Source organism: Macaca fascicularis, chromosome 15 (assembly GCF_037993035.2).
Source record: "Macaca fascicularis isolate 582-1 chromosome 15, T2T-MFA8v1.1".
In the NCBI taxonomy this organism is placed as follows: Eukaryota; Metazoa; Chordata; class Mammalia; order Primates; family Cercopithecidae; genus Macaca; species Macaca fascicularis.
The window spans coordinates 104,232,870-104,256,035 of NC_088389.1; the positions used below are offsets into that span (position 1 = coordinate 104,232,870).

At 35.9% G+C, this 23,166-nt stretch overlaps 1 long non-coding RNA gene across 1 annotated transcript in view; it reads left to right on the forward strand.

Moving 5' to 3' along the window:
• Positions 1-14,750: 14,750 nt before the first annotated feature.
• Positions 14,751-23,166, forward strand: part of LOC123569112 (uncharacterized) — a 63,481-nt gene continuing 55,065 nt past the window's right edge. The window contains exon 1 of the long non-coding RNA XR_010581612.1: positions 14,751-14,783. This is a non-coding gene — a long non-coding RNA (uncharacterized lncRNA). The remainder of the gene's footprint in view (positions 14,784-23,166) is intronic.

Sequence of the window (23,166 nt, forward strand, 5' to 3'; positions counted from 1 at the left end):
TTAGGGAGGATTCCTTCCTCTTCAATTTTGTGGCAAAATTTCAGTACAAGTGGTACCAACCCTTCTTTATACATGTGGTAGAATTTAGCTGTGAAGCTGTCTATTCCTATTTTTTTTTTTTTTTTTTTTTTTACTGTCAGGCTTTTATTACTGGTTCAATTTCAGAACTCATCATAGGCCTGTTCAAGGATTCAGTTTCTTTTTTGCTCAGTCTTGCCAGGTGGTATCTGTCCAGAAATTTATCCATTTCTTCTGTGTTTTCTATTGTGTGCATAGTGGTGTTAATAATAGTCTCTGAGGGATTTTTGTATCTCTGTGGGATTGGTGTTAATGTTCCCTTGGTCATTTCTGTTTGTGTTTATTGGGATATTCTCTTTTTTCTTTATTAGTCTAGCTAATGGTCTATCTAACAATTTTTATTTTCAAAAAGCCATCTTCTGAATTTGTTGATTTTTTGTATGGATTTTTGTGTTTCAATTTCCTTCAGTTCAGCTCCAATTTTGGTTATTTCTTGTCTTTAGCTAGTTTTGGGATTGATTTGCTCTTGTTTCTCTAATTCCTCTAGTCGTGATATTAGGTTGTTAATATGAGATCTTTCTAAATTTTTCATGTGGATGTTTAGTGCTATAAGCTATCCTCTTTGCACTCCTTAACTGTTCCCAGAGCTTCTGGTATGCTATATCTTTGTCCTCATTAATTTCAAAGAATTTCTTGATTTCTGCCTTAATTTAATTATTTACCCAAAAGTCATTCAGGAGTAGGTTGTTTAATTTCCATGTAATTATATAGTTTAGAGTCATTTTCTTATTCTTGATTTCTAGTTTTGCTATGCCATGGTTCAAGAGCGTGGTTGGTATAATTTCAGTTTTTTTGAAATTGCTTAGGATTCTTTATGTCCAATTGTGTGGACAACTTTAGAGTATATGGCATATGCAGATGAGAAGAATGTATATTCTGTTGTTTTTGGGTGATGTGTTCTGTAGATATCTATTAGGTCGATTTGGTCAAGTGTCAAGTTCAAGTCCTGAATATCTGTGTTAGTTTTCTGCCTTAATCATCTATCTAATACTATCAGTGGGGTGTTGAAGTCTTCCACTATTATTGAATGGTTATAAGTGTCTTCATGAGTCTCTAAGAATTTGCTTTATGAATCTGTGTGCTTCTGGATTGGGTTCATATATATTTACAACAGTTATGTCTTCCTGTTGAATAAAGCCTTTTATCATTATTTAATGCCCTTTTTGGCGTTTTTTGATCTTTGCTGCTTTAAAGTGTGTTTTATCTTAAATTAGAAGAGCAACCCCTACTTTTTACTGTTTTCCACATGCTTGGTAAATTTTTATTCATGCCTTTACTTTTAGCCTATGAGTGTCATTGCTTGTAAGATGGGTCTCTTGAAGGCAGCATATCGTTGGGTCTTGCTTCTTTATCCATCTTGCTACTCTGTGACTTTTAATGGAGTTGTTTACCTCACTTACATTCAAGGTTAGTATCAATATGTGTGGATTTGTTCCTGTCATCATATTCCCAGCTTGTTATTATGCAGACTTGTTTGTGTGATTGCTTTAGAGTGTCACTGTGTACTTCAGTGTGTTTTGTAGTGGCCAGTAAAGGTCTGTCACTTCTAAGTTTAGCATTCCCTTCCTTCAGGACCTTTTGTAAGGCAGGCCTGGTGGTAAGGAAGTCCCTTAATATTTGCTTATCTGAAAATGGTCTTATTTTCTCATTCACTTATGAAGCGTAATATGGTGGCATATAAATTTGTGATCTGGAAATTATTTTCTCAAAGAATGCTGAATATAGCCCCCTATTCTCTTCTTGCTTCTAGGGTTTCTGGTGAATGGTATGATGTTAGATTGATGGAGTTCCTTTTGTATGTGACCTGCCCCTTCTCTCCAGCTGCCTTTAATATTTTTCTTTTATTTCAACGTTGGAGAATCTGATAACTATGTGTCTTGGGAATGGCCTTCTTTGTGTAGTATTTCACCAGGGTTCTCTGCATTTCCTTAATTTGAATGTTGGACTCTCCAGTGAGGATGGGGAAATATTGATGAAAAATAGCCTGAAATAAGTTTTCTATTTTGCTTGCTTTCTCTCCCTGCCTTTCAGGGATGCCAATGAGTTATACATTTTGTCTCTTTACTTAATCTTATATTACTTGGAAGTTTTGTTCACTCCTCGTAATTTTTTTCCTCTATTTTTGTCTGACTAAGTTTTTTTGAAGAGCAGGTCTTTGAGTACTAACATTCCCCAGCTTGGTTGATTCTGCTGTTAATACTTGTGATTGTATTCTTAAATTTTTAGAGTGAGTTTTTCAGCTCTATCAGCCTAGTTTTGTTCTTTCTTAAAATGATCATTTTGTCTTTTATGTCTTTTATTATTTTACTGTGTTCCTTAGAATCCTTGGATTGGATTTTGACTTTCTCCTGAATGTTGATGATCTTTGTTGTTTTTCATATTCTGAATTCCATTTCTGTCATTTCAGCCGTGTCAGCCTCATTAAGAACCATGGCTTGGGGATTAGTGTAGTCATTTAGAAGGAATAAGACACTCTGGCTTTTTGAGTTGCCAGAGTTCTTGTACGAGTTCTTTCCCACCTGTGTGGGCTGATGTTCTTTCAGTCTCTGAAGTTGTTGTACTTTGGATGGCTTTATTGTTTTCATTTTTATTTTATATTTTATGTCCTTGGGGGTTTGATTGCAGTATATGGTGGGTTCAGTTGACTGGCTTTGTTTCTCATAGATTTATTGGTGGCAGGGGGAAAGACTCATCTCAGCATTCCTGGGCTGTGTAATCTAACTCTGAGGGGCTGGTATCAGACCCTAGCTTTATCCTCTGGCCCCCTGAGGTTGGGAAACTGCACTGGAGAGGCAAAGGTGTTTCCCTGACCACAAGCCTGAAAGGTGGTGATAGCTGAAGTGTTTATTCAGGCAGTGGCTGTGGTATCCATGCTCATTTGATTGTGTCAGCAGCAGCTGCAGCAGGGCAGTGTATGCTTGTCTTCTAGGGGAGGGAGCTGGTGGGCCTGGAGCTGCTGGCCTCTGTATGGGCATTGGAAGCAGTTGTAGTGGCAGTGTGGGGGAGAGAGTTCCACTGGGCTGGTGTGCATATTCACACCGTGGCTCTGTTGACGCTGGGGCAGTGCACTGATGGGCATGTGGCTGGCTACCTCCATGCCTGCATTCATGCTGAAAGCAATAGCAGTGCAGGGTGGGAGGTGTGGCCACTGTTGTCCATGTGCACGTTCATGCTGGCAATGGTGGAACTGTAGTAGAAGGCTGTGGGTGTGCTCATGCTGGTCACAATGGCACAGTTGGTTGCACATGCACCCACATGCCAGCAGGGGAGGGGTGGTTAGGTCTGCCTACGAACACACGTGCCAGCAAAGTAGTGGGGGGTTGACCTTGGGTATGTGCCAGCAAAGAGGCACAGAGGAGGCCACATTGTGAGGAGAGTGCAGGTGGGCTGGTGTGTGTCAATGGTGGTCATTCTGCTGGAGTTCTCCTATGGTCAAGCATGGTCTGCCAGCACAAGAACTATGATGTGGGCTCCCAGGGGGCACCCTGATTGGGCATCCGAGGTTTCACTGCAGGCAGTGACAGCCAGGCTGGGGTCCTGGAAAAGGCCAGCAGACAGAAGGGTGCTCAGGTTGGACTGGCCCCATCTCATGGGTAAGATCTCTCTGCTGGGTTTCTGGTCCAACAGTTCCCTTAAGGCTAGAGTCTCACAGGGGAGCAAGGTGAGCCTTGGAAAATGGACATCCCTGGCCATACTCTCCTGTAGATGTTTCTGCACCAAACCCTCTAGACTCTGCACAGGAAGAAGTCCTGCCCCTGTGACCTCTCCAAGCAGTTTTCCCTACCAGCTCAATTGTCCATGGAGGTCATGTGTTCTCTTGCTGCCAGGATTCTAGAGGTCTGTGGTGAGCACGAGTTGCTCCTTACCTGCTCAATTCACTCCTTCCTAAGGAGTCACTGGGGGCCAAGAATGAGTCTCAGTGTGCAGTAGCCCTGTGCATGTTTCCCAGCTTCCTCCCCTTTAGCCTGGTGTCTATATCTTCCTTCCATCTATTCACAATGCTTTTCTTCTGAAGATCTGCTTGGAGTGCGCCAATCTTCTGGTGTCTTAGTCCCTCACTGGCAGATGTTCCTCCTAGCTCTGTCTAGATGGACATCTTTCCATGGCCCAAATTTTAAAAATTAAAAATATGTATATATACAAGTACTGGAAAAACTATGGATGAAATAACTTATACCTGTAGTTTTGAGAAAGTCTTTCTAACTATGATAAAAAATGTACATGGAATTAATATTGATAAATTCAGTTACCTACAAACAAAATTACATGGGAAAACACAAGACACATAATTAAAAAAATAAAATACAAACAAGAATAAAACATTGACTAAAAAAAAAATCCTACAAATAAAAATCCTACAAATAATCCTACTAATTAAGGGTGTTTAGTCTTTTGGCTTCCCTGGGCCACATTGGAAGAAGAATTGTCTCAGGCAACACATAAAATATACTAACGCGAACAATAGCTGATGCGTTAAAAAATAATAAAAAGAATTGCAAAAAGAAATCTCATAATGTTTTAAGAGAGTTTATAAATTTGTATTGGGCCACATTCAAATCTGTCCTAGGCCACATGTGGCCCATGGGCTATGGGTTGGACAAGCTTGGACTAATTCCACAAGCATGTTTAAGAGTCACAAAAATTGGTAAAACATTAGATAATTGAAAAAATACTCAAGAGTATATACATACACATGTATTTTTTTTCAATTGCACATAGTATGTGCTGAGCCATAGCAATAAGGAAAATAATGTTAAAACTCCCTTTTTTGAAAAATATCAATAAAATTGACAAATGCCTTCCTCATTGATCAAATTTCAGTAAGTTTACAAGAATTGAAATTATACAGAATATGTTTTCTAATGACAACCCAATTAAGTTGAAACTGATACCATAACCCATCAAAGAAACCCCAGATACTTAGAGGTTATTATAACATCATTCTAAATAGGACAAGAAGAAACCACAATGAAATTAGACAATATTTTCTGGGGAATGATAAGACTATGAAACAAAACAGAACTTGTGGGATACAGCTAAAACTGTTCTTAGAAAGATATTTGTAATTTTAAATACTTACAACATAAGAAAAATGAATATAAATGACCTGAGAGTTCATGTCAAAAAGCTAGGAAAAAAATAAAGTAAACCAACTGTTAAGTAGAAGAAAAAAATTCAGATTAGAAAAAATACCAGTAAAAAAGTGAATGGAGTCAAATAATGGAGAAAATTCACAAAGCCAAAAAGTGGTTTTTTAAAAAGATGTTTTTAGAATGGATAAACCTTTGCTAAATAGACCAAGAAAATAAAGAGAATACAGTTTATGAATATTAGGAAAGAAAGAAGGTTAATAAATACTCATACTGCAAACATTAAAATGTTAATAAGAGAATATCATAGACAATTTTATATCTGCAAATCTGAGAATTTAGAGCAAAGGAAATTCCTTCAAAGACACAAAACTATAAAACTTTAGAAGAAATAGATACCCTGAATTGCCCTGTAGCTGTTAAATGTGTTTGGTTTATAGTTAAAAATTTCCTTAATTAAAGAGAATTCTAGAGCTGGTGAATTTTACTAGATATTTTAAAAAGAAATAACAGAAATACTAGGCAAAGTATTTTTGAAAACAGATGAGGAGAAAACACTTCCTTACTCAATTTGTGAGGTTAGCATTGCACTGATACTGTTTACGCTGATGCAGTTTATTGTATAAAATTATACTTCAATAAAATTGATACAAAAAGTATAATTAGAATATATATTAATACACACTTTATTTAAATATTTATATAATAAAAATTCACCTAGTCCAAGGGGAAAAAAAAGGTGGCTCTCAACTATTCCTTGCACCAAAATTCTCCTCTTCTCACATCCAACATCACAACCCCAACAAATCATCTATCATTATTTCTTGTGAAGTCTAAATTTTTTCATGGAACTTATAGAATTGAACCTCCAACATGGTGGATGCTACAATCAGGTGACAGCTTCCTTGAAATGATTTTTAAATTCTGGCTTGGAGTCAGAAGTTTCTAAAATAAAAGGATTCTTTCTGGTAAAAATATTGCACTTTGCGTGCAAATGTATCACTTGTTAGTACTTTAAAATATTATCACATATCCATGTGAGTTATTATCTTAGACTTTTTAGAAATAAAACATAAAAAGCTATGTTTTTATTGTCAATGGTTTAGAAAGAACTCTTTGGATGGGTGCAAGATAGGATGCCCTTCTTCAGGGATTCCAGACAGATGTTTAGTCACTTAGCCCGTCAGCACTGGCATCACTTAGGAGCAGAAGCTCAGGTCTCAGTCCTGACTTAATGAATAAAAATCCAATTTAAAAAAAAATCCAGGTAAGTAATGTACAATAATTTTGAAAAGCACAGATTTAGTTCACCAGGGTAGAAAGAAAATGACAGAAAGGAGAAAACCTAACTTCTGAGTGTTCTCGGTTGCCAAGGCCTGTTATTTACCTTTCACATTGACTGTCCTCTCCATTTCAGTTCTTCTTTACAAGACAGCCTATACTCATTTTTGCCAGAAATCTTGCAATACTTTCTTAACTGGTCATGCTTTTCCATCTTTCCCACCTCTTGGATTTAAAAATCAACCAATTTTAACTTAGCCTGTCTAGCAATAGGGAATGTGTAAAGGGGGATTGTATTTGATTTACTTTAAAAAATTTTAGAGGCTTGAAATGTGTCAATTATTGTTAAGGGAAAAATAAAAATTAATTGATCAAGAAGAGACCTAGTGTTTCTGAATGCTATAAATGACATATATTCATGATAAAAATAAACATGTTATTTCAGGGATGAAGTATAGAAATGAAGGAAAATTATAGCAGCTGTAGGAAAGATTAATGAAATCCAAGTTATAACAATACAAATAATGAGATAGGCCTTTTAGTAAAAAGGAAATCTCAGGAAAAATATATAAAAAAGAAAAGAAAATGTTAATAATATCCAAAGGGGTTTTCAAAGCAATAAATAAGGATTATGTGTATACTAATTAATGAGAAGATAATGAAATCCACAAAGACTTTGAAATGACTAGAATATTGACCTGCTTTCTAAAATCTTCTTTAACAACAAGCAAAAACAAACAAACAAACAAACAAAAGACAAGGTAGGAAGTTGGAGCTGAAGCAATTACCACGTAATAAAGATCTTGTTAAACACATGGAGGAGAGGATCGTTTTAAAAATCCAGCATTTTGCTTTTCTACCATGCAATTCAGAATGCTAAGGAATAAAAACGTATACATTGATTTTGTGCCACAATTTTAAGACAGAATAGGGAGACATAATCTATTCAGTGAGGTTGCTTCCCAATGACAAATGCAGCTTTGTTTATTTTCACAGGTAACTTGAGACTATAAAAGAGAAAAGCTATGAGCAAACAAGGCTCTGTTTTCTTAAAAGGAGAGCACTAGTCATCTCAACTCTTAGTAAAATACGAAGACAAATCCTAAGATAAACACTGGAAGACATCTAGAGGATAAATGAATTATGAAAAGCAAGCAGTAGGATTTTACAAAGAAAAAATCATGCCAGGCAAATTTAATTGCGTTTTTTTTCCTTGTGGATCAAGTTATGAGATTAATAGATGAAAGCAGCAATAGATGTGGTATATCTTGATTTCAGCAAAGCAAAAGGATAGCATGTCTTATAAAATTTTACTCAAAGTATAAGTTTAAATTAGCTTGGATATGAACACTTTTACATAGACTAAAAATTGGCTGAAGTATCAAGTAAAAGGGCTCATAATAAATGACAATTATTCTAGAACGGAGGGGGTACCTAGAGGACCACTATAAGGGCTAGTGGTAGGTCCAGTTATTTTAAACAGTCTCGTTAATGATGGCATTGAGGAAGTAAACAGCATGCTAGTTAAATTCACAGTCCTTGCTAAGTTGGGAAATATTGCATACATACCCAAGGTGGAGAAGCAATAATAAGCCCTGAGGAGGTTCAGTGTATGTTCAAAACCTCATTTTGACTCATCCAAATTGAAAATCCACTGAGGAAAACATCCTAGGCTACATATGATCTCAAGAGAAAGATGTCCCCCAAAAGGGTAGTACGAAATGATACCTATTTAAGAAGTGACCAAATTTCAGAGGCCTTGTCCTTTTAGCCTAGATAGCACAAACCCCAGCTGGTGTGAAAATGCATTATCTAAATCACTTATATTGTTATGCTTAAAATAATGTTTAGTATGAATACAGAGATTTGTTTTGGGCATCTCATTTCTAGGAAAAGGTTAATGAAAAATAAAAGTGTTCGAGAAAACAGTACAAAGATATTGATAAAGGGTTAGGCATGAAAATCCCCATTAGGATGGTTTATTTAACATGACATGTCTTTTGAAATAAGCTTCATTTGTTGATAAAACTTCATTATTTTCCAATTGATGAATTTCATGTGTAGTAATACCCTTTAAGCAAATATTAAGAGATCTATGACTGAAGTGGATAAATGAAATTATTACTTATAATTGCAAAAAAATAGAAATAATATAAAAATAAATGACATTGCAACAATAGAAAGAATAATTTTGCAAACATAGGTAATATTTTCAAAGCATTTCTACAACATTGAATGAAAATAAAGACACCAATAAATAGGATGCAAAATTGTACATATGGTATATTCCTCATTTTGTAACAGTATGTAAAAAAACATAAAGGGAGATTCACCAAGGTTTTAAAAAACTGGTTACCTGGGGCGGAGCAAGATGGCCGAATAGGAACAGGTCCAGTCTCCAACTCCCAGCGCGAGCGACACAGAAGACCGGTGATTTCTGCATTTTCAACTGAGGTACTGGGTTCATCTCACTGGGGAGTGCTGGACGATCGGTGCTGGTCAGCTGCTGCAGCCCGACCAGCGAGAGCTGAAGCAGGGCGAGGCATTGCCTCACCTGGGAAGCGCAAGTGGGAAGGGAATCCCTTTTCCTAGCCAGGGGAACTGAGACACACAACACCTGGAAAATCGGGTAACTCCCACCCCAATACTGCGCTTTAAGCAAACAGGCACACCAGGAGATCATATCCCACACCTGGCCGGGAGGGTCCCACACCCACGGAGCCTCCCTCATTGCTAGCACAGCAGTCTGTGATCTACCTGCAAGGCAGCAGCGAGGCTGGGGGAGTGGCGCCCGCCATTGCTGAGGCTTAAGTAGGTAAACAAAGCTGCTGGGAAGCTCGAACTGGGTGGAGCTCACAGCAGCTCAAGGAAACCTGCCTGTCTCTGTAGACTCCACCTCTGGGGACAGGGCAATAACAAACACAGCCGAAACCTCTGCAGACACAAACGACTCTGTCTGACAGCTTTGAAGAGAGCAGTGGATCTCCCAACAAGGAGGTTGAGATCTGAGAAGGGACAGACTCCCTGCTCAAGTGGGTCCCTGACCCCTGAGTAGCCTAACTGGGAGACATCCCCCACTAGGGGCAGTCTGACACCCCACACCTCACAGGGTGGAGTACACCCCTGAGAAGAAGCTTCCAAAGCAAGAATCAGACAGATACACTCGCTGTTCAGAAATATTCTATCTTCTGCAGCCTCTGCTGCTGATACCCAGGCAAACAGGGTCTGGAGTGGACCTCAAGCAATCTCCAACAGACCTACAGCTGAGGGTCCTGACTGTTAGAAGGAAAACTATCAAACAGGAAGGACACCTACACCAAAACCCCATCAGTACATCACCATCATCAAAGACCAGAGGCAGATAAAACCACAAAGATGGGGAAAAAGCAGGGCAGAAAAGCTGGAAATTCAAAAAATAAGAGCGCATCTCCCCCGGCAAAGGAGCGCAGCTCATCGCCAGCAACGGATCAAAGCTGGACGGAGAATGACTTTGACAAGATGAGAGAAGAAGGCTCCAGTCCATCAAATTTCTCAGAGCTAAAGGAGGAATTACGTACCCAGTGCAAAGAAACTAAAAATCTTGAAAAAAAAGTGGAAGAATTGATGGCTAGAGTAATTAATGCAGAGAAGGTCATAAACGAAATGAAAGAGATGAAAACCATGACACGAGAAATACGTGACAAATGCACAAGCTTCAGTAACCGACTCGATCAACTGGAAGAAAGAGTATCAGTGATTGAGGATGAAATGAATGAAAGGAAGCGAGAAGAGAAACCAAAAGAAAAAAGAAGAAAAAGAAATGAACAAAGCCTGCAAGAAGTATGGGATTATGTAAAAAGACCAAATCTACGTCTGATTGGGGTGCCTGAAAGTGAGGGGGAAAATGGAACCAAGTTGGAAAACACTCTTCAGGATATCATCCAGGAGAACTTCCCCCACCTAGTAGGGCAGGCCAACATTCAAATCCAGGAAATACAGAGAACGCCACAAAGATACTCCTCGAGAAGAGCAACTCCAAGACACATAATTGCCAGATTCACCAAAGTTGAAATGAAGGAAAAAATCTTAAGGGCAGCCAGAGAGAAAGGTCGAGTTACCCACAAAGGGAAGCCCATAAGACTAACAGCAGATCTCTGGGCAGAAACTCTCCAAGCCAGAAGAGAGTGGGGGCCAATATTCAACATTCTTAAAGAAAAGAATTTTAAACCCAGAATTTCATATCCAGCCAAACTAAGTTTCATAAGTGAAGGAGAAATAAAATCCTTTACAGATAAGCAAATGCTTAGAGATTTTGTCACCACTAGGCCTGCCTCACAAGAGACCCTGAAGGAAGCACTAAACATGGAAAGGAACAACTGGTACCAGCCATTGCAAAAACATGCCAACATGTAAAGACCATCGAGGCTAGGAAGAAACTGCATCAACTAACGAGCAAAATAACCAGTTAATATCATAATGGCAGGATCAAGTTCACACATAACAATCTTAACCTTAAATGTAAATGGACTAAATGCTCCAATTAAAAGACACAGACTGGAAAACTGGATAAAGAGTCAAGACCCATCAGTCTGCTGTATTCAGGAGACCCATCTCACATGCAGAGACATACATAGGCTCAAAATAAAGGGATGGAGGAAGGTTTACCAAGCAAATGGAGAACAAAAAAAAGTGGGGGTTGCAATACTAGTCTCTGATAAAACAGACTTTAAACCATCAAAGATCAAAAGAGACAAAGAAGGCCATTACATAATGGTTAAGGGATCAATTCAACAGGAAGAGCTAACTATCCTAAATATATATGCACCCAATACAGGAGCACCCAGATTCATAAAGCAAGTCCTTAGAGACTTACAAAGAGACTTAGACTCCCATACAGTAATAATGGGAGACTTCAACACTCCACTGTCAACATTAGACAGATCAACGAGACAGAAAGTTAACAAGGATATCCAGGAATTGAACTCATCTCTGCAGCAAGCAGACCTTATAGACATCTATAGAACTCTCCACCCCAAATCAACAGAATATACATTCTTCTCAGCACCACATCGTACTTACTCCAAAATTGACCACGTAATTGGAAGTAAAGCACTCCTCAGCAAATGTACAAGAACAGAAATTATAACAAACTGTCTCTCAGACCACAGTGCAATCAAACTAGAACTCAGGACTAAGAAACTCAATCCAAACCGCTCAACTACATGGAAACTGAACAACCTGCTCCTGAATGACTACTGGGTACATAACGAAATGAAGGCAGAAATAAAGATGTTCTTTGAAACCAATGAGAACAAAGATACAACATACCAGACAGATTGGATTAAGAAAATGTGGCACATATACACCATGGAATACTATGCAGCCATCAAAAAGGATGAGTTTGCGTCCTTTGTAGGGACATGGATGCAGCTGGAAACCATCATTCTTAGCAAACTATCACCAGAACAGAAAACCAAACACCGCATGTTCTCACTCATAGGTGGGAACTGAACAATAAGATCACTTGGACTCAGGAAGGGGAACATCACACACAGGGGCCTATCATGGGGAGGGGGAAGGGGGGAGGGATTGCATTGGGAGTTATACCTGATGTAAATGAGGAGTTGATGGGTGCAGCACAGCAACATGGCACAAGTATACATATGTAACAAACCTGCACGTTATGCACATGTACCCTACAACTTAAAGTATAATAATAATAAATAAATTAAAAAAATAAATAAAATAAAATAAAACTGGTTACCTCCAGGTAGTTGTGAATAATTACTGGGCATTTTTTGTTTATTTTTATATTTCTCTGAAATTTTCAAAGGCTATATTACTTTATTACTGTATTATTTTAATGGGTAAAATTTTATAAATCAATCAATGTAAAAGTATGAATGTAAACGATTGGATGTAGACATGTAAAAAAAGAAAAAAGAGGAAGTCAACAAGGATCATGCATTAGGTTAGTCAAGGAAGCTAGTCATAGAAACCGCTCTCTCATGGTTATTTTTAAACCAGACTTAAAGGCTAGAATGGAACTACAGATGTACTAAGAGTCCATTATGTAAGACCATTTGATGGCATGCAACAACATGCAGACACGTACTTTTAGTGTTCTGAATTTACTTACTGGGAACAATAACTTTATAATTTTAAAAAATATGAAAACTGATTGTCCTTTTGAACTACCATAACAAATTCTAAATTTCCTCCAAATCATGGACCTCATTTTTTTCCCCTAAGTACACAACAGTGTTTCCATGCTTGCTACTTAAAATACATGAGTATTTCTGAAATTAAAGAGTTTATGGCCAAATATATCAAAGCATTCTTTCTTAATGTTGTAAGCTATGAAGATTAAAAATAAAAGTAAGATATTTAAAATTTTTCAGTGTTCCAAACCAAACATAAGCTTAAAGTTTAAATTAGTTTTCTGTTAATACAGAGAATGCCTACCTAACCTATTTTATTTTATACAAGTTGATTTATCTTTCAAAGGTGAGATATTGTAATGACTGGTATAAAGGCAGTACATTTAAATGTGCAGAACACATTACCTATAGGTAAATTAAAAATTTGGGTCTGGAGATCAAAAGTTCTTTGTACTTTATCATCCTTTCTTTATCAAGAGATACAAAACCGTGCTGTGCATTTACTATAAAGTGAGAGATGTTCATCCTGTTTTTAGCAAAAGGCATCTTGATCATTAATTCCTGCCGTTTGTCCACATCTCTTATAAGAATGTCAGCAGGAACTTTACTGTTTCTAGAATAATGGCATAGGCATAGGAAATAGAAATATTACAACTCCTAATCTGCATGTGGTAATCATTTTTGAAATACAACAGTTAAATACTTACATTGTGCTTTCATTGCAATCTTCACTGTATCATATCATAAGTATATCTGCAGGAGTGTATTCACTTTTCAAAAAAACACAACTAGTTTTAGTAAAAATAAAGGAAATAGATGATTTGTTTTCTTTTTAAACATATTATTACAAATGGACAACTTATAATTTTGATTTATTTTCTTATGTTAGGAGCTATGGAGGATACAAAATAGATTTTTCTCATATTTAACCTATATATTAATAGATTTAACAGTCTTAGCCCCAAATATCCTGAAACTATTGTTTATGCCTTTTGTAGATTTCTCCAGATTTTTAGTATTTTACTATCACGATCTAGGACTTACCTACTTTGGTTTCATTTAATTAACAACTAATAGCATAAAGGCACTTGATCAATTTTTTAATTACAGAGATCAGATCGTTTTAGGAAACTTCCAGTGTTCTCTTGCCATAATGGCTCTCTTAAGGCCTCATGAAATTACTTGCTCATTAGCTTATTTGATGTGTTATTATAGAAACTATCCATTTAGGCCTACAAAGACTTTTTCTTTTACATTTCTGATTACTCAGTTTACGTACATAGACTTTAAAATAAATTAGTTTTACTTCTGGCAATGTTTGATGTTTTGATACAAACCATAAATAATTTTATGTCAGAGCATCTTAATTGCATTTCCAAAATTCTACTTATTTACTACAATGCAAGATTATTGTAATCCTGGAACTCATTTTAATAAAAACAGAAAATGACATTTTTTAAATGATTGTTCATCATGTAAGAAAAGTAATTTAGAAAAATACAATAGCATTAAATGCTGAACGGCTAAATTCAGCTTCGTTTTCTTAAAAATTAAAACTACAAGTGAATGAAGTAAATAAAATCATTCATATTTTTAGCCACATAACAAATGGAACTATCTAGTAGAATTATGCTTTATACATTAGACTAAAGGTTAGGATGGAAATAAATATCACTTTTAGCTTCCATTAATAACTATCAATGATAATTTTTAAATATACATGAAAATGCTAATATTAGTATACACACACACTTACACACAGGTATTTATGCACTTATTTATTATAAAGAATGACCAATACTTAAATTCCAGATTGATGTCTGATAACTTATTCCAATGGAACACATTGTTTCTTTTCTTAAAGCAGAAAGCTTTTCTTAGACTGCATTTCCAGTTGGATGTTTTATATAGACGTGGTAATGGAATGCATAATGAATAACTTCTATAGTCTGCTATTCCCTAAACTCTTCTCATATTTTTTTGTAGTGAGTAATGCCATACTTTGAACAAATTTTAGCATTTTAATTTAACACCACCTTTTGTTTCTTTAGTGCCAGCTCATTAACAAATTATATAATTTTGACCCACACCACATTTTTCTGAGTTAAACCCTTAATATATACACACCACCAATTATAATAACAATTTTTTTTCTTTTACAGTGAAGTTGCTTTAGTAGAATGCCCTCTGCAGGGTAAGTAGAATCAACCAACTATAATTGGCAGACAAACAACTTGTTCTAAGGCCTTGGAATAATATAATTGTTTTGGTAATTATCCTTAGTACTTTTACTAATGCTTAGTGAGCATTTACTATCATCCAGAAATTGTCATAACTGTTTAAGATGCTTTATCTCATTAAATTCTCACAGTAATATGTGAAGCAATTGCTGTAATTGTCTTCAATTGTAAAATTAAAGAGAAGAGTAAATAGGATCAAATAAATGGTCATTTGTCATCATTGATTATGGTCACTTGGAGAATATTTTGTAGACTAAGATTTTAGAAAACCTCATAGTATTTACTGCTAGGATATTCTGACTTGTAATCTGATGATCTATACTAGAATTTCTTCAGAATAAAGGTGCTAAATTAGATGATCATGACATACCCTTCCATAATGAATCACGAGTTTTGGAAGTTTAACAAAGGTATATCTCATTTGTATCTTCATTGTACTAAAGCTGTAATCAGAGAAAGGTCAAAGACATCAATAGTATAAAAGGATTTGTACACACATAATTATTCACTAAGGTACATGCCCCCAAAAAACAGACTAAAGGAAAAATTAACAATTAAATAAGCAACTTTATTTCTTTACAATCAGAACAATAATTAAAATTATCTAAAATTTGTGATGAAATGAAGTTATTTCCCTAATGAAATAATAATTTCTAGTCATTTCAAAATCCACTTAAAATTATCTTCCACTGTCACAACATTTAAATACTTATACACTGCTATGGACAGTTTTTCCTGCATTATAAATGATAGCATTTATTGTAACTCTATTTAACTGAATGCATTAAAAATCTATTTAATATGATACAAAATAAAGAATTCTTTGGAAAACTATGATCCCCAAATAATTTGCTTGTCATTATTTAAAATAGTTGTTGATAGTCCATACAAGTTATTTCTCTACTTTTTAAGCAGGACAATGTTTGCTTTAATCTAAATAGCTTTAGATTCAATTTGATTACTGTCTCTGCATACTACAATGTCAACTATGAAACTAATATTTATTTGTAAATATATGAAATTGAGGATATTTTACATTTATAAAATACTATTATTTAATATGCCATACATGTTAAAGTTTTATTAATTTTCTCAGTGCTGTCTATCATGACTGCCACACTTTGCGCTGAGCTGGGATCTAATCTAGAATCATACTTTGCAATTACTTTTTGTGTCTCTTTATTCTTCTTCCATCTGGAACAGTTTATAACATCAACATTTTTGAAAAGTACAGGCAATTTTTTTCACGTTCCTCAATTTTGATTTTTCCTCATGAGGAGTTCAAATTATCTATTTTTGGCAAGAATGCTCCTTCCGTGACGTGATGTCCTTCTTAGCATATCCTATCAGGGGGTATCTGATGTCAGTTGGCAATATTCTTTGTCATGTTTACCTTTATCAGTTGGAACATAGGCTATGGGAGACACAGATAAAGAACATAGAAAGAAACGACCTCAGAATGTTCCGGTGGCGCAAAGCCACTCACTTGCCTGAAACAATTCCCACATCAGAAGGTGTCTTTATCACTGCAGCCTAGCTTTACTATAACTATGCTAAATGAAAAGTCATGCCAGAGAGAAGCTATACTGGTTGGAGAACCTCTTTTTTTTTTTTTTTTTTTCACTCTGTCACCCAGGCTGGAGTACAGTGGCACAATCTCGGCTCACTGCAGCCTCTGCTTCCCAGGTTCAAGCAATTCTTGTGCTTCAGCCTCCCAAGAAGCTGGGATTACAGGCGCGCACCCCCAGGCCTAGCTAATTTTTTTTTTTTCTTGTATTTTTAGTAGAGACGCTGTTTCACCATGTTGGTCAGGCCGGTGTCAAACTCCTGACCTCGTGATCCACCCACCTCAGCCTCCTAAAGTGCTGGGATTACAGGTGTGAGCCACCACATCCAGCCCTGAGAACCTGTTAAAAAAAAAAATCCCAAAACTTTATACCATAAAATTTCTCATTTTTAATGCAACATTCATAAAGATGTGGTAAATGTACCAGGTTGTGCAACTATAAGCACTGTCTAGTTTTGAATATTTTATTACTCCAAAAATATATCTTGTGCACATTTACACTCATTCCATTTTTCTACTACCAGCCACAGACAATTGCTAATCCAGTTTTTGTATCTATTTATTTGCTTTCTCTAGGCTTTTAATATAAACGGAATAATTAAATATATGGTCTTTTGTATCTGGCTTCATTTACTTAATATAATGTCAGGGATTCATTCATATTGTAGCATGCATTTTTAAAAATATTTTTGAGTGATATTTTATTATATGGATATACCATATTGTGTTTGTTTATTCACCAGTTGAAGGCCACTCAGATTTATTTCTACTTTTATGCCTATTATGAATAATGCTGCTCTGAACATTCAAATGCATGTTTTTGTGTGGACATGTGTTTTCATCAGTCTTGTGTAGAAACTTAAGAGTTGAATTGTGACGTTATGTGGTAAATTTGTATTTAGCATTTTAAGAGCTACAAACTCTTCCAAAGTGCCTACATCATCTTACATCTCTACCAACAAGCTATGAATGTTTCAATTTGTCCACATTCTTACCAGTATTTGTTATTATCTATCTTTTAAATTTCAGCCATTCTAATGTGTGCAAAGTGATATCTCAATGTGGTTGTAGTTGCATTTACCTAATGACTAATTATATTGAGCACCTTTTCATGTGCTTATGGACATTCATATATTTCCTTTACTAGAATGAGTATTCTTGATGCATTCTGGATGCAAGTGCTTTATCAGTCACATAATTTGCAAAGATTTTATTAGCCTGATTTGCAAACCTTTTTTGTCTCAGTCTGTAGCTTTTCACCTTCTTAATGGTGCCTTTAAAACGAAATAGTTTTTAATTTTGAGGAAACTAATTTATTATTATTTTTGGCTTGCTTTGTGTTTAGTTTGCTCTTGTTTATCTAATGTTTTAAGATAAAAAACATGTTATTGCTTAGAGATTTTCTTTTCTAATATAGGCATTTAAAAGTATTTATTTATTTTTTTAAATAAGCTGCTTTAGCATAAGTTTGCAAAAGTTTTGGTTTGTGTTTCCCTCTTCAGTCAGTTAAAATATTTCTGATTTTCATTTATAAATTTTGTTTTGACTCATACGTCATTTAGAAATGTGTTGTTTAATAACTATTCACAAATGTCCTAATTTTCTTTCTGCCACTGATTTTTAATTTACTTCAGTTGTGGTCAGAGAAACTCACTTTGTATTATTTCAATTCTTTTATATTTATTGAAACTCGTTTTATGATGTAAGCGTTGTTTATCCTGGAGAATATCTCATGTGTTCTTAAGAAATGAGTATTCTCTTACTGTTGAGTGGAATATTCTAAAAATGTCATTAGCTCAACATGGCTGACAGTATTGAGTCTGCTACATATTTTTATAGTGAAGCTATTATTGAAAGTGAGATATCATCCCATTTGACCCAGCAATCCCATTACTGGGTATACACCCAAAGGATTATAAATCATTCTGCTATGGAGACACATGCACATGTATGTTTACTGCAGCATGTTCACAATAGCAAAGACTTGGAACCAAGCCAAATGCCCATCAGTGATAGACGATAAAGAAAACGTGGCACATATACACCATGGAATACTATGCAGCCATAAAAAAAGATGAGTTCATGTCCTTCGCAGGTACATGGATGAAGCTGGAAACCATCATTCTCAGCAAAGTAACACAAGAACAGAAAACCAAACACTGCATGTTCTCACTCATAAGTGGGGGTTGAACAATGAAAACACATGGACACAAGGAGGGGAACATCACACACTGGGGCCTGTCAGGGGGTGAGGGGTTAGGGGAGGGATAACATTAGGAGAAATCCCTAATGTAGATGACAGATTGATGGGTACAGCTAACCACCATGGCACATGTATGCCTATGTAACAAATCTGCACGTTCTACACATGTATCCCAGAACTTGAAGTATAATTTAAAAAATTTAAAAAAAGAAAGTGAAGTATTATCTTCAGGTATTATTGTGGAAATTATCTATTTCTTCCCTTAATACTGTCAGTTTGTGCTTTGTATATTTTTAAGGGCTCTGGTACATTTCTGTTTATAGTTACGTCTTCCTAATGAATTGATACTTTCCTTATATATATCTCTCTTTGTTTCTAGTAACATTTTTGTTTTAAAGTTCCTTTTGTCTGTGGCTGCTGCCTGATAATCTTCCTTTTGATTTATGTTTAATAGTCACGTGACTTTTAACTGACAAATTGCACCACTTTCTTCCATTAACAAGAGTAGATTCAATCAAAAGAGATAATCATAGTGAACTTATATTTTCATGTACTTGAATAGTTACTGGAGCCTATTGATTGACAGGGCAAAAATACAAATAAAAATGGCCTATAAAATTCAAGAATATTATGTTGGGAGGCCAAGATGGGCGGATCACTTGATGTCAGGAGTTCAGGACCAGCCTGGCCCACATGGTAAAACTCTGTTTCTACTAAAAATACAATAATTAGCAGGGTGTAGTGGCAGGAGCCTGTAAGCTCAGCTACTCAGGAGGCTGAGGAAGGAGAATCGCTTGAACCTGGGAGGTGGAGGTTGCAGTAAGCTGAGATCACGCCACTGTACTCCACCCTGGGCGACACAGCAAGACTCTGTTACAAAAAGAAATCAAAAATATTTTAAATTTTCCATTACTGGCCAGGCACGTTGGCTCATGCCTGTAATCCCAGCACTTTGGGAGGCGGAGGCAGATCACAAGGTCAGGAGTTTGAGACCAACCTGACCAGCATGGTAAAACGCTGTTTCTACTAAAAATACAAAAAATTAGCTGGGCATGGTGGTGTACAACTGTAGTCCCAGCTACTTGGGAGGCTGAGGCAGGATAATTGCTTGAACCTGGCAGGCTGAGGTTGCAGTGAGCGGAGATCATGCCACTGCACTCCAGCCTGGGCGACACAGCAAGACTCCGTCTCAAAAATAAAAGAAATCCATTATTTCATTAATGTAGGCCCTTAGAGGTCATTGAAAATAGCAACGAGTAGAAAAGTATAAAAGGTGAAAAATCATCATTAGTCTTTTACTATTAATATTATGATATATCTATTTCTAGTTATTTTATGCCATTCTACTTTTTACATAGCAGTATTTCACTTTGCAGTTCATATAAAATTGTCATTATAAACAATTGTGCCAGAAATTTTTCAATTATATAAACTTTGTACATATTATTTATTGATAAGATATTTTATTATGTGTAATATTTCAGCTTGCAACCTGGAATATGTAACTATAACTCTGTAAGTAGAGTTTTCATTTATTCAATGTTTATTTTCCACATAATAAGAAAAATTGGGGCATAAATGTTGTATTTATTTATTTTTTCATTAGAGGCCAGGTCTTACTGTATTGCCCCGGCTGCCCTGCTCTTGAACTCCTGGCCTCAAGCAATCCTCCTGCCTTGTCCTCCCAAAGTTCTGGGATTACAGGGATGAGCCATGGTATATATGGTTCTATATGTTTAGTCTTTTCTAAAATTCCTTGTATCAGAATTCATGGTTCTTCAGTTTATTTCTCTACAATATATACTACAGCTTGATAGTACTCAAAATTTAGAAAGTTAGGATCAATAAGTCAACTTTTCAGCCTGTATATAAAATATTTTATATTTTAAAATATATGCAGGCTACCCTGGGAGGTGATTCTGCAGATAGGCAGGAGTCAAAACACATGATTCAATAATTTATCCTGAAATACATAAAACTATTGACAAATAAAATATGCATTGTGAATCTTAAAATGCATTGTCATTAAAACTTAATTACTTTGGCTTTAAAATTCTGTACTAAGTCTCTTTTAGATAAACCTTTTAACAGAACACGTGTTTACAAGTTCACATGTGAGTTTAAATACAAGTAAATGATAGCGTGGGTGATTTGTTTCCCCTTCTTGGGAAGTCTGTTTAGACTTCTAATACCATTTGACATATGATATTAGAAGAGTGAAAATGTTTTTAATATTTATGAGTGACAATCTTTTTGGATATTAATATACTCTCCATGTAATGCTCATTAGAAGATGTATATTATTTCATTCATGATTTCAAATATTATGTTTATGTATTACTTCCCTGAATTAAAATAATGCAAGAAAGAAGTAATAGAAAAAAGAATAAGCAGAATTTTCAAATAAAATGCTGAATCAGACAAAATATCACCGGAATATAGCATGCCATGAAAGATTTACAGAAATATACTTCCCCCCCCCAGTGTAAAAGTCTAACACTCACACTTACATATGCGATTATTAATGCTGGGTGCCTCATAATAGAAATATTACAAAGTGATTACTGAGAAAATATTGTGAAGATGAAGAGTATGATTGAAAAATAAGTGAGTAATGTCTCTAAACAGTAAGCAAAATTAAAATCATATGATTTTAGTTTAATTGGGACATTTTAAAAGGTCAGATGATACAACAAATAGTTGAATAATCATCTAAGGGGCTCACCAATTACTCATCAAAAGTTGTGCATTTATCACTAAGGAAGTCATTTAATAAAAAATCATCACCAAGCGGAGGAATACTTCTCACTACTGCGCTGTCTACTTAGATGTCTTTCACAGGTTTAAAGTAAATACTTACACTAGCAATATTTGCTATTATTACTGGGAGAAGCAATTTTCTTTGAAAACTGGTAAACTTGTAGTGCTTATCTGCTATTATCTCTCTTCTTCCGCATGACAGTAGTACTCTTTTTCCCTTTTGCAGTGAAGCAGGATCATCTAAGTATGTCAGGGCAATGGGATGTGATAGGGAGTGATGTGTGTGCTGCAGAACTGGAACATGTATTTTTTGATTCCAGACTTGCTTGTTTCTGTTGCAGCAATTAGGAAAGCCTAGGTTGAGATGGAAGTGACACCACAGCAAAGCAGCCTGCCTCTGAGCACACAGAGGACACGTGCCTGAAAGAAGTTCCTGGGCCTCAACGGATTTTCTTTTAAAATGAAATAAATTTAATTGTGCCATGTCACTGAAATAGTAATTATGCTAATTACTTTAGCATAACTTTCACCTCAACAGATTGATTTTAAAAATTTGTGAAATATCTCAAGTTATTTCATCTGAAAAACCTGATTGCCAGACAATAGTGAAACTTGAAAGGATTTGAGACTTAGCTGAAGTTGCTCTTAGGAAAATGCAATCTTTCTGAAGTTCTGTGTTGTTAATCATTAGAATTTTACCAATTTGTTGCTCTGTATTTGTTTTATATTTTACATAAAAATAATTATCTAAATAACAAATGATTGGATAAAATTGACGTTCTGTGAAAACATGTCATGTTGATTACTGCCTGCCCACAATTCAGTTCTCCAGGCTTAAAGTGTTTACTTTTTGCTATTCTCAGAAAAAATATCGCAGTAGCCAGGAAAAGAATAGACATAGAGAAGATTATTCCCAAATAGTAGAAAGAAAAAAAAGAAAAGATGAAATGAGAAGAAACAAGCTTCTGAAACACTTTAAATAAGGCAAGAGATGAAAGAATAAATGAAGAGATAGTTTTAAAAAAGCTTATAAGTGTAACACATTTATAATATGGAAAAAAAATTTCACCAAACCACCTTTGCAAAAGTTATTATAGTGAGAGAAGTCTAGCATGGCTGACTCCATCTTGCTTCCAGCCTCACAGGTTGGCTGTCTTCACTCATTACTGGGCATAAGCCAAGCTAACCATAAGGGGAATTTAGTTTATAGCTTAAGCTTTTGAAGCAAGAATGATAATAGTCACTCCCTAAAACTGATTCCCTCTTTGTTCAGGTGCTGAAATCTCCTTTGCAAAGCTAATGAAAGGCCACAAGATTAGAATCATGGTAGGGGCCTGAATTCTGCTAAGATATAGGCATAGTTTCTATAATCTCTTACTATTCAGGAGTCATGTGGCCAGAAGTCACAAGATTTATGACTTCCCCAACTGCTCCATAGAAAATATCACTACTGTAGCAACTAAGATTGCCCTTTTGAGATGTTTTTCAGACTTTTTTTTTTCCAGACAGAGTCTCACTCTGTTCCCCAGGCTGGAGTGCAGTGTTGTGATAATGGCTTACTGCAGCCTTAGTCTCCCTGGGCTCAGGCGATTCTCCCACCTCAGCCCCCCAAGTAGCTGGGACTACAAGAGTGTGACACAATGCTTGACTAATTTTGGTACTTTCTGTAGAGACAGGGGTTTTGCCATGTTGCCTCGTCTAGTCTTGAACTCCTGAGCTCCAGTAATCCACATGCCTCAGCCTTTCAAAGTGCTGGGATTACAGGTATGAGCCACCGTGCCTGGACCTGACTTTCACACTCTGGCAA